Here is a 19339-nt window from a genome sequence, read left to right as displayed (position 1 = left end):
TGTAGCTCTTTGGTGCTAAATAATTCCTCTTCCTTTATGAACCTGCTGAGGCACAGCATAGAACCTGGCCGAGCCGTCGGCTGCCAGTCGCCTCACGTGGAACGCAAACGTAAGTAAACAGTGAATTCCATCCACGGATTCGGTTTGTGTGGAAGCAGTTGCATCAGAGCTGCGCCGCTCGTGACCCGTCTCCAGGCAGAAGTCAGCCTCTCATGGCTGACGCGGGTGTGCTCGGTGTCTACATGCATGTGTCCCTCCTGTACAGCTGTGTTGTGAGTGTGTTGACCCACATACAGTAGCGTCAGCCCGGTCACGGATGCAGAGGCTGTTTTTGACAGCCTACATGGTTTTAGTTGGCGAGAAGCTGTAGCTGATCCCGACCGGAACACCGGGTCGTAAACAGTGGGATTTTACATTTGATTCATTTTTAATTCTGTTGTTGTTTTCCTCAAAGTAAATAAACAAACATACCCGACGCAGTGGTTCTTCTGCGGAGTTGGAGCCGGCAAGTACAGGTAAGTGAACCCATGACCTTTGACCCTGATACTGATTATCATGTTACACATTTTCCTGCTTCTAACACACAGAACTGACTCCCCACTTGCTGCTTATTAGAATTGTCCATTTGATAGTTGGGAGTAGTTTTGTTAAAAAGGGAAAAAGGGAATTATTTTATTTTTATTTAATGACATATGAAATGTATTTACAGGGTTTGTGGGCACCAGAATTAGACATGTGCATGTAGATTTGGGGTGTGTGAACAAAAGCAGATGTTTTCTCAGAGGATGCATGGTGCTCAGCAGTGTTTGGAAAAGCTGTGCTCACTGTAATTGGTGTACGTGTTGAAGCCAGTGCTTCCTGAGGTCCCCGGTGCAGATTGTTATCCCGCAGCCCTACCTTCCACTGCATTAGAATTCCAGTTCTGGCATGAACACAGGGCCGTAGTAAAAGAAAATAAAATGAAGGACACAGACAGATGCAAATACCCACAAATCTATTGCGTTGCTGTATGTTACTCACATTGAATGTTGGGTCCCATGAGCTGCTTAGACTCAGAGTTTCACCGAGAGGTTTTGACAGTGGACTTTTAAAATAAATGTTGTCCCACGTCAACACTGGTCACTTTGTTCCATTTTCACACATTTTTGTGTCCTTTGTGTCCTACAGGTTCACAGACCTGCAATGCAGAAACAGTGGATGTTTACAGCGTGATGATAAAGAGACGGAGTTGACACGATGTGAAGCACAAAACATAAAACCATTAAATGCAGGTAACAAGCCAGAACGAGCCGATGGCGAGCCAACTATAAATGCAGTGGGATCCCATAAAATGATGCCTTTATGATCATATCACAAAGCTCCCAGTGGCTTCGTTGTCTATATATGCATAGGCCGTACCAATAACAAATTAGCGGAAGAAATGCACATCATGAAACCAGAAGTGTACGATGCGGCCTGAGGCCTAAGACAGACAGCAGCTGTCTCCTCATATTGATTTGCTGGTGTCAATTATCAGCAGAAAATCTCTCATAACAGCTCCTGATGTTCCACAGGAGATTGATGTGATGTAATACCCGTGGTCTGGATGTGTTTCATGGAGACTCTTGCAGCTGGCCGGTCATGATGCTCCCTCTGTGGTTGTCACATTACAGGCAGCGCAGACCCTGAAACCAAGAGACTATTTTTAGACCACTAATAAGGAATCGTTTAAGGCAGAGTCTTGAGCCGAGACAATGTTGAGTGAACAACACCGTCGATGCAGAGAAACAAGAAAAGAAAAATGAATGGGAATGAGCTACAGGACTAAAGTGTTAGTCTGTGAAGCTTTATTAGCATAATCTACATGTGTGATAATAAGATACAGCAAACTGACCTCATAACAAGTGATCCATGAGGATTCAACTGTGAAACAGAGACTGAGCCACAAGGTTGTGATTGAGAGTTGCTCACATGGGACGCTTGTCGTTAGCTTGTGATGCTCGATTTAGACTTTGTGACTTTCACAGAATCGATTCTGAATATTTTTTAAGATAATTAGGTTGCCACATGCTGCTTGCAGGGCTAGATTATTTTAGTACATGAGAAGGTTTGCTAGTGGGTGGAGAAAAAGAATAGAGATGCTTGTTTAATTGTAGTGACCGGCAACATGCTCGTCCAAGAGATGATTATGTAAGAGCAGTATATATTTTAAGTTATTAATAAATAGCATGAAGAGCAGGACTGAAGACCTTATAATAAGTCATAAATAAGCATAATTTAACCACACAGCACGGAATAGCTTCAGTGCGTTATTGTGTTTCTCTAGTGAGTTTAGTAGTGAAATCATCATCTATTAAAAATAAACAACAGACTTGACCTTAAAGTTCTTCAACACAACTTGGATGGCTGGCTGTCAGGAAGCAGCCTTCAGCAAATGCAAAAACAAGAAGAAGAAGAAAATATATATATGTATATATATGTATATGTATATATATGTATATGTATATGTATATATATATATACATATATATATATATGATTTCGTTCAAGAGAGGTTGCCATGGAGATGCAGTGACAGACGGTCCAGAGGGGCTGGATGTTGGTTTGAATGGGCCACAGGACGTCGGCTGTAGAGAGCGCTGTGAGGTGAGGACTTTCAGAACCAGATGTGGGTCTATTTAAAACATGAACAGAGAAAGATTTTATAGAATCCTCTTCATATGCAGATCAATATATTTAATTGTTGCAATGCCTTTTTCCAGAGTCATAAGAGAAACCCCATCTCAGGATGTGTATGCAAATGAAATATTCACGTCTTCTAATGAAATATTCTGTCAGTTCAAAGTTTCTGTGGACGACTTTGCCAGTGCAGCTGCTTTGAGGGTGAGAGGCAGGCAGCTTTAATGAGCCTCTGGGCAGCCTTCGTCAGCCCTGTTTGTTTAGTGGCCTTTATTCTTCGTCTGCAGTGGACGTTTGAAGCACAGTGATGGACCCAACATGGCATTAATAGCTTGTTAGTATCCGGTGCAGCCCATTTTGTCGATCTTCATTCATGACATTTTTGAAGTTCGCGTCACCGTCCTAATCTATAATTTTAAAATTCTCAATCATAAAGATAATAGCATCTTGTGGACGCAGAATATATTGCATTTCATATTTCATATTTTCAATTAGCAAGGAAATTAAAATTGATATCTTGACAAATTAGATAAAAATGGGTGATCATATTTAGTGTTTTTTTCCCACGTTCCTAATAGGCATATCCAGACTGCTTAATTAGAGGCACACTGAGTATCTTAATTATGCCAAGAGGAAAACAGTGTAAAACGATCGCACAATCGAGTGGCTCAACCACTAAAAACAAGACACATTCTAAAGGTTTGAAATAAACAGTAATCACAAGGGTGCAAGGGAAATTTAAATAACACCATCCTTGATTATATCTGGAGGTGAAACTGCAGAGAGGAAGTGCATCTCCAAACTCTTGGGAGGCGTTTATCAGTGTTGCCTATAAAACATTTCCTGTTGAGGAATTCTGGAGAGTTTAATAATGTTGCAGCTGAACTTTAACTTATGCAAAGCAATCAAGCATCTTTGTTAAAACACAAATAGATACTGTTTTCCCCTCTGGACAGTTACAATGCGTAAACCAGCACAGAAGCGCTAGTTTAGTTGCATAACAGGCTGTTCCAGTGCCCGTAGACTCCCAACATTGCACAAATTGCTGTCAAATTCACAATAAGCACTATATTGTATGTAAAAACTAAAAATGTCCATAGATAAGCTATAATGAAGGCAGCAACACTTAAAGTGGAGCTCGAAGACTTTAATATTCTGTGTTTCTACTCTACTCCTGCCTGATTCATCACAGGGCTGCTCTCATAAAAACAAGTTCCTGACCCCAGTGACCCCTGGCCTATTTTGGGCCTTGACTTAATGAGATTGTGGTGCCAAAAACAATATAAAATAATAAATAGATGAAACTTTTAGCCTGTTTTAAGTTTGAACAGTTTTCAGCTGAATTGACTATTTATATTTGAATGCATTTATTAATATGTATAAATATTGAAGCGTTCAATTTTAGCCTGTAATGGTCATTTGTTTGGAGTCTGAGCATGTTTAACATTGTTTTTACAGAGCTGCATATATCAATTTTACTATTAGTACAAAAAATGTAAGCATTAAACACTGTGTGTGCAAACTCTGCCTTTAATCCTAAGAGCCGCATACGTTGTCCTACTGTAAGAGTTGGATTTCAAGTCACCTGTGACTGTGACGGACCGGTTTTTGCACAATAAACAGACATCAGCAGCTATAATTGCAGTAGACTCACAGTTTTGTTTACAAGAATAAGTAATGAACAGAGCTCAAGCTAGAAACACCCTCCAGTCAGAGACAAATGCCACACATCTCGTTTTGAAACAGTTGTTGGCTTTCTCTCAAAATCCAGCATCACAGGGAGCTGATGCTGCAGCGGTTGTTCGAGAGGCTGTTTTCAGTATTTGTGGAAATATTTTGGTTCCTTAGATGTCACATTCATGACTCCTGCTTCCGCCATGTACTCCATCATTTGTGCATCACAGCACAAGACACACAATGATGTCACAGTCCTTCATTTGACAGTGATGCATCTTTGTGTAGTTATACTGTATGTGAATTGACTGAAGGCTTTTTAATGTGCAAGTGTTGACTTTGGGACATTATAAGTCGTCCACTTTTCATACCGATGCCTCTGTGTTAATTGCCTTCCCCATATAGTGAAGAAGCTTTAGTGGTGAAAGATTGTATAAGATTAAAAGGGTGAACCAGTGGAAAAAATAGTGACTAATGTATCACTGCACTCATGGGCCATTATTTTAGAAAGTAGCATCGGCTTCTTGGAAGGATCGAAGCAAAGAAATAAAAAACTTATTTTTGAAGGAAAGTCTAAACACTTAGAGTCAATAAAGTCAGGGTCAGTAGAAATGCACCGTGATTTGGCTGCAGGCTTCATTGCAATGTGTCAGATACAGTAACTGAACGACTGGATGCTGTTTAGTAAAACAAAGCATCTGTTTACTGTGGAAGAGATTGTTTTTGCTCATGCTTGTTTTATTTGACGACATATTACAGAAGTTCTTTGTATTTTTAATTAAGTGTTTCTGTGTTGTGTAGCACAAACTCCTCACATTGATTACGTGCACCAATGACTTGCTTTGTATCTGGTTTATAATATATTAGCCTTATTTTAATTGTGTAAATGATATAAATGAAATTATCCACAGTCAAACATTCAAGAATAAATAAAGAATAAATCCTGTTTGACATTTAAAGGAGGCCTGTGCTATTGACTAATAGATGCTTTGTGAAATGAATATTTACTCATGATTACAAATGCCTGATTGTGTGCAATTATTATAATTTTTTATAAAAAATGTAACAAAAAAGCTGAAAGAATAAAAGCGAAAACGTTTGTCCCTGTATAATTCTCTTCTTATCTGAGTGTCCAACACAGCGTAAAAAGCTGTATTGTCATCCACAAATCTAATTTTACTTCTCAAATAGCATGAAAAGAAGCTACTGTAAGGCTTCATGTTGATGACCAGTGGAACGGTACCAGTGTGTGTTGTATGCGTTGCCTATAGGTCCATCATTTGTTTTAACTGTGGTTTTCTGAAGCCCAGCCAGCGTATGGGTTCCTTCCAGCTGACTGGTTGTCCAGCACATTGTCCTCCACTGCTTTGCTGCGAGGCGATTCTTATCTGCCCTGCTCTTTAACTGCATCTGCAACACATCACCTCTGCGTTCTGCAATATCGCTGCTCAGTAGAAACACTGAGGAACCTGGGAATTGTCCAGAAACAATATTATTGATCTGTACAGGTTTTGCCTATTGGCATTAAATTTCAGCATGTATTTATTCTGTTAAAGGGAGTTGATGAGGAAAGACATTCATTGCTGTGGATTGTTGTCAGTCAATGTTCCAGTATTTCAAAATTGAGAATATCCAAACAAAATGTGTATCTTATTTATTCCAGGCAAGTTTTTCCTGACATATATTGTTGTTCAGATATTTTCCTACAATCCTTTTAGGGACAACTGCAGATTTTTAAATACCCTCTTCTTCTGGTAAATAGTTTCTTGCCACATTATTCTGAACAAGCAAAACACTGATAAGGACCAGAACAAGAAAAAACATTAGCAAAAGATTAAGAATAAGAATAATCTAGGCGTGCATGTACGCGTGTGTCTGTGTGTGAGTGTTACACATCCACTGAGAACAGTCCACTCCCAGAATTAAAGATTTCTCTGCACAGCTCGCTAGCGTGTTGGGTTTGTTGATTAATGGGGGGCAGTACAGGAAGGCTGCAGAATGATTAATCGAGCTCAGGTCCTCATCTGTAATGTTTTGATGAAAATGAGGAGTGGGAGAAGGGTTGTGGGAGCTGTGCTGGAATGGGTATAGGTGCGTGTTGTGGGGCAGTGGAAGACAGCAAGGGGCTTTGGCGACACTAGAAGATAAACAACTGTGCCAGGCTGTGTGTGTGTGTGTGTGTGTGTGTGTGTGTGTGTGTGTGTGTGTGTGTGTGTGTGTGTGTGTGTAGCCCAGTACCTGCCTTGTGAGTACTGTACTGTATATACAGTATAGTAACCTTTTCTTTTTTTCAACATTTCGCTTTTATATTGCTGATAAACCCACAGTAGGATTCAAACATGTCCTCCCTATGAATGTAAAACCGATCTCACCTTGCTGAGCACAAAGCTGCAGTTTACAGGTGAGCTTTTGATAAAGTTTCATTTAACCTTGCCTGAAGGGACTGACATTGGGCTTCAGTGAGCTTACTTGGCTTACTTTGCCCCGCTACTTCCCCGAGTCATGCACGGTTAGGAAACAGATCCAGAATGGTGATCAAGATGCGCCATGAGAGGGAACAACAAAGCAGGCTTTTCAGATGAGCTGCAATTATCGCTCAGCATGTGAATGGCTGAGCTGTGCTCAGAAGGAGAATCACTCCACTGCGTTTGCCTGATTGGAAATCACTTCTCACAAACAGCACAATCACCTTTAAAGTTTCTTTTTGGGGTGATCAGGGGCTGTAATAAACACATACTGTATGAGCTGTCATGCAGTGGAGTTTGGATGGATAGTTTGCCATGAATGTATTTCTATGAATTGAGAATAAAAACCCAATGATCTAATAAGTATGTAAGATCAGTAGCCGACCTACAGTGTTAAAGGACATGTAAGATAAAGGCATTTTCTTCTCCTCTAACCACTACAGTAATTTGGTATTTTAAACATCACATAACATTACATGTTACATATACAGACTGTAGCATTAGCAAGATCAAATGTACAGCAGCGTCACACAACCTGCCTTAAATAATTAATTTTAAATTTATTTTTTCTGTCTGTGATCAGTCGGTTTAAAACAAATTTCCCATCAGAGCTGAGAACGTTTGGGAATTTTATTGTGAAGGTCTCATTTCCGGTTTCCCCCCCAGCTCATACAGTATCTGCAACCTGTTTTCTTGATTGACTTCACCTGTGATCTAAGTTCGCCGTGGCCCGGTTGTCGCGAAGCAGGAAACTGCTGTGACACTAGTCCAGCACCTAACACGAACCAAGACGCGTTTGAAGAACGGAGTTAAAGACCAGAGGGAAACTACAGGTGGTCACTGAGCACAGAACGGCCTGCTTCATCCAGGGTGAGTGAGATGCGCGGTTAAATGCAAGCAGCTTTGTCTGCTTGGTTTAGCTACACGTGTCAGCAACACTGTTGAGTGGCTGTTTAGCTTTGTGGACCCAGGCTGTTCGTTTGTGGCACTTCTATAACAGAAGCTATGGAGTTGCTGTGTTATTTTCGCCGCGTTTTCTCGTCATTTCTGCGTGTGTCCCATCTGCATCAACTGTACATGTAAGTGGCGCCATTCGCAGCCTATCTACGGCGCATGCGCCAGACGATGTCGGCGACGATGCGTCGATTTTTAATTTTCTGTATGATGTACGGTATGAATTTACCTTTTCAGTAATTTTTTGTGATTATAACTAAACTGCGCTCGGAAGTTATGTTGGTGAGCAAACTTTGTCTAAGTGTTGGAATTTATCTTATATATATATATATATATATATATATATACGGTATTAGAGTGCACAGGCCGTTTATACTGTAATTCAGCTAATATATATATAACAATTTACTGCTGTTTAGATGGTTTGTGTAAAAGCCTCTGTAGGTAAAGTTTGTCACATCTTGTCACATGACTTCTCACCCTTATTGTTAGAGAATATTACTGTAGCTTTAGAGTAAACTCAACATTATACCCTAAAAGTCACCATCATAGTCCAACGTATCATTTTGTAAAAAAATGATAAGGACTCTGATATAATTTTTCTGGTGAAGGTGAAGTGGTAGCATTTGAGCTGACTGCTAATGCCACTCTGTTCTTCTTTGAGCCAGTCCAAATGCAAAGGCGACGTGGACGAGAGGTAGATGATGAGGATACGCTGGTAGGGTCGCTCTGACAGGATATCTCAAAGAAGCTGGCTTTAAACCTCCCCAAAACGGATCCAGTTCTGATACATTTCTCGGTGATACTTGTGCAACTGTGTGTAATTGTGTAACCCTAATTTTCCCTGGCACAGAGGCTCTGACAGAGGCCGTCATCTCCCCTAAGCCTCTTCTCTCAGGCGCGATGCTGAAATGAGATCTCGTCTTAGCCGCAGAAATGCTGAAAGTAATATAACAGACACCAAGAGAGCAAAATCACCTTCTTACAGAAAAATCCCTTACAAAAAAGGGCTTTTGGCTTTGATATCTGCGCTGGCCTCTCAGCTGACATGATGCAGTGAAGAGAGCCGCGTGTGATATCCACTCATGGAAGAGCCTTGTGGATGAGAGGAAATTTTAATCTCTCGCAGCATTGAATAATTTAATGTCAGCGTATGGTTCTGTTTTGATTCAGTGGATAAATCACACGCGGGCTAAAGTGACAAACAAAAAAGTTCAAAAGTAAAAATAATAACGTTGAAGAAGCAAGAGCAGCCTAGTTTGTGTGACTGGATAAATGCACCTGATGTGTGCCCCTCCCCCTCCCCCTCCCCCACGCCTCAGACCTCATAATCAGCAGCAGCATCCTCTGGCATGGCAACCTAATGGCTCATAAATGTTTTATAGCTGTGCATGATAGTGGAATAACATCTGGCTATTACGTGTCTACCTTCCCTAGTGCCGCTTCTGTCGGAGGAGCTCACACTGTGATGGGGAAAAAGTCCCATGTCCATTTGACTCTGGCTAAAGCTTCCAGTGAATTAAAATGAATACATTTATTATAAAGACTGTTTTGTAATATAGGCTGCAACGAAGGCTGAGAAATTACTGTAGATAGTCACAAATCTCCTGCCTTTGATCTTTGCAATTATCAAAGAGCTCTGTCCCCTCAAAGTCAGACGCCCGGCTTTGCACTGCTGTGTTCCACGTTCATCTCTTCACTCGGTGGTCAGTAATCGCTGCATAGAAATAATGCGAGGCTGCTGCAGCGATCAAGCTACCGGCGGCTACCGCGCACTTAGCACAATAACAAATGTAAAACAAATGCACTGCCTGTAGCCATAGGCCTTAGAAGAACATAAAGGGAAATAGAGGCATCGACTCTCTCTCTACTTGTGACAGCGAGTCAAACAATAAATCCATTCTCCAAAAATAACCCTCATCTTCATTCCAGATGGAGCTTTGCACGGCTCCACGTTCCATGTGTCCTGTGGATCCAAAACCAACATGGTTGTATGTTTTCTCTCTCTAGAAGAGATCATTACCTACATTACACTTAGCATATCAAATTTTGTTGTTGTTTACTGTTTCTTTATTAGGAAAGAAATGTGTTCTCTAAATTACCAGCTTAGATATTAGGATGTGTTTTGTGATGTCCTTATGAGATGGATTTTTGTGGAGACCTTGGACAGGTGGAAAGTAATTAATCTTCTAATGTCACATCCCATCATTTACAGTATGTCAGTCCTTATTTAGGTGACTTGCACCAGTCAATGACATTTAATGTCACAATAAGAGAACTTATCAGTTCATTCATATACTAAACAGTAATTTATCAGTAAAGGTGTAGTTCAACATCAATAAGACACTAATGTTAAGATTCGTCCAAATATTCCTTTGCAGATTTAGTTATATACAGCTGATTGCTGTGCTCTGTATGAACTTCCTTTATTTCACACTTTTAGCATTGATTATCTTGTTGAACTGGCATCTCTCGAGGGTTGGTGTTGTGTATATTACTGTAGGCTGCAAGGGAACAGTCAGTTTTTCAGATTTATGTGTTGGAAGCAGGGAACCTAGAAAAATACCTTTCATCAAAATGGCTTTGACAAGGGTACATTGTGTGTAATGGCTGGGTGACTGGGCCACAGCCTGGGCTGTGAATCGTGAAGGCCACAATTTGCAACATGTAGGACTTAATTAGTTGCGCTCATTTGCTTGAGGTAGAAAACATTGCATAGCTGTCGGGCAAAGGTTTATTGAGTATCGTGTTTGATTGCAAGTCATTGGGTCATCGGTGATTCGTTCTCAAACGCAAAAACTGTAAAGCTTCGTTCAAGATGCAAAAAACTAGATTAATAAGAGTCAGAGGTTTTAGGTTTCAGTTCTTTTGGAGGTAGAACGTTTCCGGTCCGGTAGGAGAGAACACAGTGTCTACAGTGATGGTTGGGGGTGGTTGAGTGATGCTCTGGGGTTTCAATAGGAAAAAATCATGCTGCCTAAAGGGAAGCTGTAGTTCGGGTGTCATTGGATCTTTTAACTGGACAACGACCCTAAATATATCTCTGGCAAGAACAATACACAGAGGCTTGTTGCTTGTATCACCGAGTCTACTGCACATCTGCTAACGGTAAAGTCTAGCTTGTACAAACAGCCACAATTCTCTGTGAGGGAGTGACACTTACCTGCCAGCAACTAAATCACTCGATAACAATTACCCTCTATACCTTTGTTGGTACTCACGTGAGACTGAGAGTGTGCATGCGGGAATTTGTCATCAGGAGACATTGATTAATTATGCCACACGCAATTAGCCCATCAAATTGAGTGTGTCCTCCTCTTCCGTGGAAAGGTGATGTCAGAATTTTATGGGGCATTAGGTAGAAGGGCTCCTTGTGGTTTCTTAAAGATCGCCTCAAGAGCCTTGCAGACACACTTGCAGGCTGTTTTTGTAACAATTGAGAGTCATGAGGCCTGTAGGGTAAAGAGAAGGCAAACTGATCCTTTTAGCCTAGTGTCAATACTGATACCCATCACTGTGTGCTCTCCCAGCAGGGTCCATGACCCGCCTGTAAGTCTGTGGCATCTCGGTGATTGAGAGAAGAAATGACAGGGAGACAAATTAGGAGAGCAAGGAGAGATGGTTGAACCTGTAACTCCTCATTTCCAAATGCAAATTGCCTCCTAATAGTTTTTTCCAGGTATTCAATGGATGCCTTGAACATGTATCACTCTTTCTCCTAATCTTTCCATCATGGATATTACTGTTTGCTTGTGTTCTCATCCTGTTAACTTCACTCTCTATATGCTGTAGTTCTTTTATACTTATTTATTTATTCCTATTTATGTATTTGACCTTAAATGAACAATGAAAACAAGTATGACATCTTTTAATGTTCTGCCAATGAGGACACTATAAAAGAGTATCGTAAAGTAGCTCATTTCTCCAGAAGCTCATAACAAAACTACCTCAGGCAGCTTGTGGGCTTTTGACTGATTTTGCAGACCTTATGGTTTTCTGTCCCAAGATTGGCTGTAACTCCATAGTGGTGTGAAAAGCCCCATTTAACCTGTATTCATACTTCAGCCATTGTCAGTGTGTTAGACCTTTTGTAGGAGGACCTAAGGATGGCAATCAGCACTGCTATTGTAATTCATATAATTGTCATTTCATTTTTGAAGGTCAGTGTATAGTTAATTTGCAGAAAGCCTTTCTATGACGAGGATAGTGATGCTACAGATGATATCTTGTCTTTCTGCTTAGTCAGTTAGCATGAAAAAGAGCCTGGTAGGTGAAAGGAATTGTTGCACATGTGAGCGGGTGTTTGGTGTACGTGTGGTAGTGTGTCATGAAGGGACACTGCTTTAAGATAAGAAGTGGGAAGAAATTGTCTGAGATGGGAAAAAAAACAACCTTAAAACGTGTGTGTACAGTAGATGCGAGGTGAGGGAGAACATAAGGTGTGACAGCAGCAGAATAAAAATACATAAAAATCAAATCAGACGCTTAACTTAATTTTCTTATTGCTGTGATCATGCAGTCATAATATTGAAACAAGGAAGCTGAGTTATGGACTGGACTTGCAGCACTGCCACCGACTGTAGTCGTCTTCTGGGAAATTATTGATTTCCCCCTTTAATATGAAAAGTGTAGAGTATCTACACCTTTCTGTGTGGTCAAGGATAATGGCTCGATACTGGGGCCCAGCCTTCTTTCAGAGAACTCTGCTAGTGTCCGTTTGCATGCAGCTTTGTGCAGGAGCCGGTTGACACGGGCAGCTTTGACAGTGGCGTTATACAGTATGACGCGCCGACATGAACGTTGCATTTCATGGTGACTCAGTGCTGCCTCTCATCCAGATGGCTCGGAGGGATAACTTCTGCTGTAGAGTTGCAGGGGAATAGTTACTTCATGTGTAAAATCCTACGCTCACGCCATAATTATGAGCAGAATTAGAACTTCCTGTTCGAGCCCCATGAGGCTGCTCGTACACGTTCACGCGTCCCTTGAACCAATGCAAACCTACACCCCGCGAGGTTAGAACAGTAGAGTCTGATTATAATTCTAACCCAAGTAAACGTTCCGTCTGCTCAGACGTGCTGTTTAATGCCCCCTGGGACATCTATTGATTATACTTAGAATGTAGTACCACAAGGGACTTGATGTAATACACACTGTGTCAAGTGAGAAAAAGACATATGATCATATTTAATGAAGTTTTGAAGTAGAAAATTCACTTAGTGTGTTAATAATGGAGGTGCTGCTTTTACTTGGCTTTGCTATAGTCATCCAGTAACTCCCATACATGTTTGGAAGGTGCTTAATAACAGCTATAGAGGAGCTTTAGATAAAAGCATTGTGATTCATAACTGATCAGCGCTAACCTCGTAAATGCTTGTTTTGGTCTATTTTTTTTATTTTGTTTTGTAGCTTTGGGTTAATGTAGGATTTGCTGTATTTCACCTTTATGTGTGCATGTCTCTGTGTGGACGTGTGGTCTAAAGATCTGGCGTCATGTCTGACAAAGACAACTGAATTCACTGTGCAAACATGGCGGAGGCAGCGTTATGGCATTCACCCATAAGATTGAAGAAGACGACTGAAGATGTGACAGCGACATTCTTCATGATTCTGAACATACTGTACATACAATGACCTAAGTTCTGTCAAAGATCTGAACAATAATGCTCCACTTGATGTAATTTGTCATATCGCCAGCAGGGGGTGGGTCAAATTAAATGTGGCTCAAGTAAAAACAAAGGCAGCCCTACTGTCCACATATTCAAGTTACTGTCTAGTGTCTGTGTTCGTTGCACTGGATGATGTTCCATTCTTTGCTGTGGAAACTCACAATGCGTGTCAAAGCCACCGCTACTCGCGTGTCATCCTGTTGTCCAATCAGTCAGCGTAGTAAAACACATGAGCCCAGAGGGACCCTCTCCGTGTTATGCTGATGTGCGTTTAAAGAAAACATCTGGCCTTTATCAGTGCTCGGGTCCCTTTGAGACCGTCACGTCCCCAAACCCTCTCGTGTCGCGTAAGCAGGAGGAATATTACTGCTGCAACCCGTCCGTGTGACACTTGTAAACGTGAATGAAGAGAGCCCCAGAGAGCAATAGTGGAACTTTGTTTACAAGAGTGAGGAGGCGGGTGGTTCTCTAATACCGAAAAACCCCTAAAGCTCACTACAAAAGTGAGAAATGTGTTGAGCTGAGGATCATCAAATAGCATAAGCTGGTAGAGGGGTGATTGTTACAACTCCATTTAGAGTCTAAGGCTTTGAGTTCTAGAAGAATTAAGAGATAAAATTTTTCATTTGACAGCGGAGGAGTGCTCTCGGCCTCTCCCCTCCTATTCTGTGTGTTTGCTCTGCTGTGAAATGACACCGCCGAATCAAAAGCGTGTCTTTTCCGTGAAGGCATGACTTCGGATTGTGTAATCAGGTTTCTCTGTCGACAGCTCCCAGTCTTCTACAAAATGCGTGTTGACAAACAGAGGCAGGGCCACTACGCCGGGGCGCTGGGAGGGAGTGTGATGCTTGATGAAGACCTTGAAGAGAAGTAAATATCCACTTAAGTGTTTCCTCCGCCGCGCGTTCTACTCTCAGTGGTGTTGCTCAGGTGCCGCGAGCAGTCAGCGATGCTCTGAAGAGGGGGTGAAGTGTGTAGAACAGGCTCTGTTTAAGGCTGATGGATTCATTTTTCTCACTTTATCTTGGATCTCAGCCAGAATTAGCCCCGTCTGCAGTATCATTCCCAGTCTTTAGTAAATCTGTTTATTTAGTGACATCTGCACTGAGGTTTACTCACCATGCAAGCGTGAGACGTCTACACTAACAGATTTTAGATGTGTACTTAGCTCCTGTTTCAATTAGCGTCATGCAAAAAGCCGGCTAACGCACATTTGAGTTGACAGCGCTTATGTAATGTAACGTTGTTTTCATAAAACCTCTTCATGCTTTGTTTCCACTCATCGCCAGCTGCTGGGTCAACTGAACGATTTAAGAATTTAATTAAGCTTCAGTTTGGGTCGCAATCTATCAAGCCTGAGACTCTGAGCATCAGTAGCATGGATCAAATAGGGGAAGGGATGATGTGCTAAGCGAGAAGTTAGAGATGGAAGCTCTGTCATGCACTGAAATAGAAAAGTCTGAAGTGGCTTATCTATTTGATCTCTGAATCCTCCAGTTCCACTCCGCAGAGTGGGGCTGTTATTTTTCTGCCTGCCCATATTATGCTGCAGATTTCACTGCAAGCCTCTAAGGTATGCAGCATATCAGTCTGCGTTATCCCTTCGGACTGCTCCCCTCATCATTGCCAGCATGTAATACAATACCTTCTATTGACTTCTTGGGAAGCGGCTCTCGCAGTGGGAGAATTGGCCGCGTTGCTATGGCTTAATGTAAACTAATTTCACTGGGTGGTGTTGAGTGAAATTATACGCTCCTAAAGTGCTTGCTTTATGTACACTTGTTTGAAGTTTGTGGCTATAAACCCGTCTTTCTGTTTTAGGGGTTTTGTCCTCTTTGTTCTCAGAACACTGCGGAAAACGTTACTAACTCCATCTACTTCCTCTTTTATGTTACAGCCACACACACAAGTTCAGATTAAGATATTTATAAGATGAGTTTGTGTGGTATTGTGTGGTACCACATACTGTATTTACCTGTGTATGTATTAGGAGTCCAGACCTATGCGGCAGTGACTGCAGGCTATATTTAAACATGAGCATATGTGTGAAATCTAGGAAGGTATGTAGTGTGTACATTACTGTATGTGTGACAATGGTTCACACACAGGGAATGTGTCACTTGCAATTTATTTATACGCAAAACTTGGCTCAGAAGTCATTAGCCTCTGGGTCAGTGTGATACCAAGTTTGCACAGACTGTACCCGTCTGCAGGAACGACTTGTAATGTACCTTAATTTTACCTGCTCCAGGGTTCCCATCATGCTGCACTTGTTCCTACTCTGATGCAGCCATTATAGAAATGATATATATTCCTGTTTAATTTGCATCCGTTTTGCCACTTTTCCCGAGTTACATCCTTATATTTTGCCATCTGGCTGAAGCTTTTGCTCTGCTGCGGTGACAAATGTCTCTCTCCTGCCATGTGCATGTAGCGTAGCCTGCAGCCAATGGGAAACCTGCTAATCATGGCCCAACCTGGCTGTACTGTACAGTATGTGGCTGTCGGTAACCATGAAAGCCTGTGCTTTTCTCAGGGAATTAGAATCTGGCTTATCCAGATTTGACTCTCAACTGGGGCTGAAAGTTTGACTTTCACTAGATTACTTTACTCAGTATCATAACATTAGTCATTGGCTTGTGACCTTTGGCACATCCACACATCCACTTTTTGGATAATACTTAAGAATTCTGGTTTAGGGCCTTCGGACTGCAGACTCACTACTGATTACAAGGCTAATTTCAGACTCTGGCTGAAAGGTGAATCCTGAAGTCTATTCTACAGCTATTAAAGCCAGTGGTTGGTGGCGTTGAATCGGAGGCAGTAAAGGCTGAGATCACATTTGACTACACGACTGTACCTAATAAAGGGGCCATTGTGTGCCGTGGCTCTGGCTAACCCTGTGGTATAATAAACTCATAATGTCATAACCTGCCATAGTGCATTAGAACTGTGGGCACAATCACCTCTTGTAGTGTATTTTGCGCACAGCGCTGCATGTTTCTATCAAACCCTCATGGTCTGTTTGCACTTCAATAAATAATTTGCTGATTATACGATCAGTTTTTTTTTTATTACATTTTTATTACCTAAAATGCAGTTATTAAAACCTGCTGGAAATTCCTGATTGCTCGGTAACCATCCTAGTTCTGCAGGAGATTGAAATAAAACAAAAAACCTCATAAATTCCTTAATTCACGTGTCTCAATGTTAAGAATAAAATCTGTGCTGCTGTGAGAATTTTGGGCCAGTAAGGACTAATTTCCTGCCCTGAGAAGCTTCATAAATAAGGACCCAATTTAGTTTATTGAAGTGCAGCAGTAAGTTGGTAAACATGCCGAAATAGCACATAGCACAAACCCATTTTCTTGCGATTAGGGATGCTTCTCAACCGGTAAAGGGATTTAAAACATGATAATGCAGATAAAAAGGAGACATTAATAATTTTGGTATGTTAATTAAAGGCAAGAGGATTAGGAACAACAGGAGCCTTGTAAAGCACCGAGGATACAGGGGGCATTTTTCCAAAACCTTTCATAATGAAGACGTTGCTTCCTTACTGTGATCAACAAATCTTATAGGGCAGTAAAAAACCTTTCCGGTTTCATCCCCCAGCTCAAACACACGCAGTCTGCTTAACTGGGTTTTCTCCTGGTCCTGTTCCTCTCATAGTCCAAAGACAAGCACCTACATGAGCTTATGAACCGCCTCTTAAATACTGTATGTGGTTATATATAATTAAATTAAATACCAAGGCCTGTAAATGTAAAAGCATTGCGTTGTAAACCTTACATTAACTTTTTATTTATACTCTATATGCCTTACTATAATAATACTCTTGCTTGCTTGGCTAATATTTGCTCTTAGTTTGATGTGCAGTTGTTTGTGCTTGCCTACAGTAAATGGACACTGCGTACAGTGATGAACAGCCATTTGTTGGACCCACACTTTCCCCACAGGTCAAATTTTGTGCCGTGAGCAAAGGCTTATTGGTTGTTTAAAGGTTAATGACGAGTGTGGAGTCATAAATAAATTTATAGTCGCCTCACGCTGCTTGTTGCTGTTCTACGATCTGGTGATGGTCACTGATTTGTGGACAAATGTCATGGCGAGCTGCAGACAAATTGAAATGCTATCTGCTGGAAAATTGCAGATATTGTAAAATGGACTGTGTTGCTAGGGATAAACAGAGATATCGTAGCTGCTGCGGTCACTGCTGTGGCCTATGTGACATTGACTGTGTTCCATGATCAACTCCAGTCCAGGTGGAACATTTAACATGGTGTTTTAACAGTAGAACATTGGAACAAGCCTCGTCTCCAGCGGTTACCATGGCGCTATGAGCCCAAACTCAAAGACTGACAGATACAATTTTATTTGTAAAACAGATGTTGAAACATCTTTCCATTATGTACAGTAATCTTTTGTTGAATTAAATGCGTCTTTAACTGCAGCATCTGTGGCTGGTGAAGGTTTACTGTACGACTGTATTAAAAGATAAATGCAGTTTGGGTCTTTTTACAATAAAAAAAGGCATCTCCTGCACTGTTTCTAAACAGCTGGGCTTATTTAGAGAACAGAAGCATTATTGAAATCGTATTTACACCTGGGCAGTGGGCGGCTCTCATCATTTAAGTGATTCTAATTCCACAACCATTTGAATAAATGTCACAAATGCTGCATTCAGCTGTAGGACTGGCTTCCTGCAACAGCTGGCACGGGCTTCTAGTCAGTGTGCCATCATCACTGTGCCTGGGCCTCCCACTCTTCTGTTGTTTTTATTTATTCTCTTCCTACTGGAGAAAATGGTTTCTTTATTACACCCCTCTGCCCCACATTAGGGAAAGGCAAGTTTTAGTCTTATTCTGTCCAAAGCAGGTGGTAGTAGAAGCTTTAGTTAAGGACTACAGGAGTGTGACTTTCTGATGCACTGCAGAGAGGAATGCATGAGAAAACGAGGTTTAAAAGGTGTGTACTCCTCTGGACGGGACATCCACCCTGGACATGCCCATAAAATGCATGAAAAATGATTAGGCTGTAACTAATTACCCGTTTAGTGCCGTCGAAAGTTGTTAAACACACCATTGCTTTTTAATACCTAAGGTAAGGAATGGGATTAATTAAGCAGAAATGTATTGTTCTACTTTGCCAAGTCTCTTTCTGACAGTCTCTAAAAACATTGCGTGATGAGGTTTGCACCTCAGGGAACTGGGTGGTAATGGCCTGAGAAAGAGATCTCATGAGCAGCTGCCTCTGTAACACAGGGCAGAGGGAAAGTTCAAAACTTATAAATGTATTATCCTAAAGCTCGACCTTTAAAGGTGAAATCCAATAGGTTGTATGTAATTATATTATTCTTATTCTTATTATTATTACCATTATTTTTATTGTTAAACAGAACTGACACCCAAAAAAGCAGCACATACTGAGTTGAGTTTAATTTTCTGCTGCTGACAAATTGCTTTATATGGTGCAGGAACTACTGTATTAAGCTCACTGTACCATTGCTGCCTGACCTTAATCATGTACATTTACACCACATCACAACAGGAAGTTCCTAATTTAATGAGCTTCACATGGACTATAATTTTAGCTAATTGAAGATGGCGTGACTTATTTGTTGTTAATATTTCTATTGTGTCACCATTATCTGTATGGTCTTAATCCTTGTGTAAAGAACAGCAGGGTCCAGCATTCATGCAAATCCTGACGATAGTGGGGTGATTAATAGATTTACAAATGTGTGATGGCTTAGATATTGATTGGAATTAACAGTGCTGTTTGTCTTAGAATTATTGTCTTTATGTATTGTCATTATTTTCCAAAGCTGCATCAGTGTAGTTATAAATAAATAAATAAAGATTTTGTTGAAACTACAAATGTGGAATACATGCTTTGTATGGTAGGTGGATCTCTATA

At 41.1% G+C, this 19339-nt stretch overlaps 2 long non-coding RNA genes across 3 annotated transcripts in view; one reads left to right on the top strand and one right to left on the bottom strand.

Annotated features, from left to right (window-relative positions):
- Positions 1–202: 202 nt before the first annotated feature.
- Positions 203–2429, bottom strand: LOC114852319 (uncharacterized). The gene is made up of 3 exons (XR_003785346.3): positions 1575–2429; positions 1021–1177; positions 203–922 (listed from the first exon to the last, which is right to left on the bottom strand). It is a non-coding gene; the product is annotated as an uncharacterized LOC114852319 (long non-coding RNA).
- A 4135-nt stretch (positions 2430–6564) lies between these two features.
- The window catches only part of LOC114852806 (uncharacterized), a 33557-nt gene continuing 20782 nt past the window's right edge, over positions 6565–19339 (top strand). Inside the window, exon 1 of one of the 2 annotated variants that reach the window (XR_005897407.2) lies at positions 6565–7667. This is a non-coding gene — a long non-coding RNA (uncharacterized LOC114852806). The remainder of the gene's footprint in view (positions 7668–19339) is intronic. The other variant, XR_008694146.1, reaches the window with a different exon arrangement.

This window comes from Betta splendens, chromosome 3, assembly GCF_900634795.4.
Source record: "Betta splendens chromosome 3, fBetSpl5.4, whole genome shotgun sequence".
NCBI lineage: Eukaryota > Metazoa > Chordata > Actinopteri > Anabantiformes > Osphronemidae > Betta > Betta splendens.
Note: the sequence above shows the minus strand (reverse complement) of the source record. Positions and strands in the feature narration are given on the sequence as shown.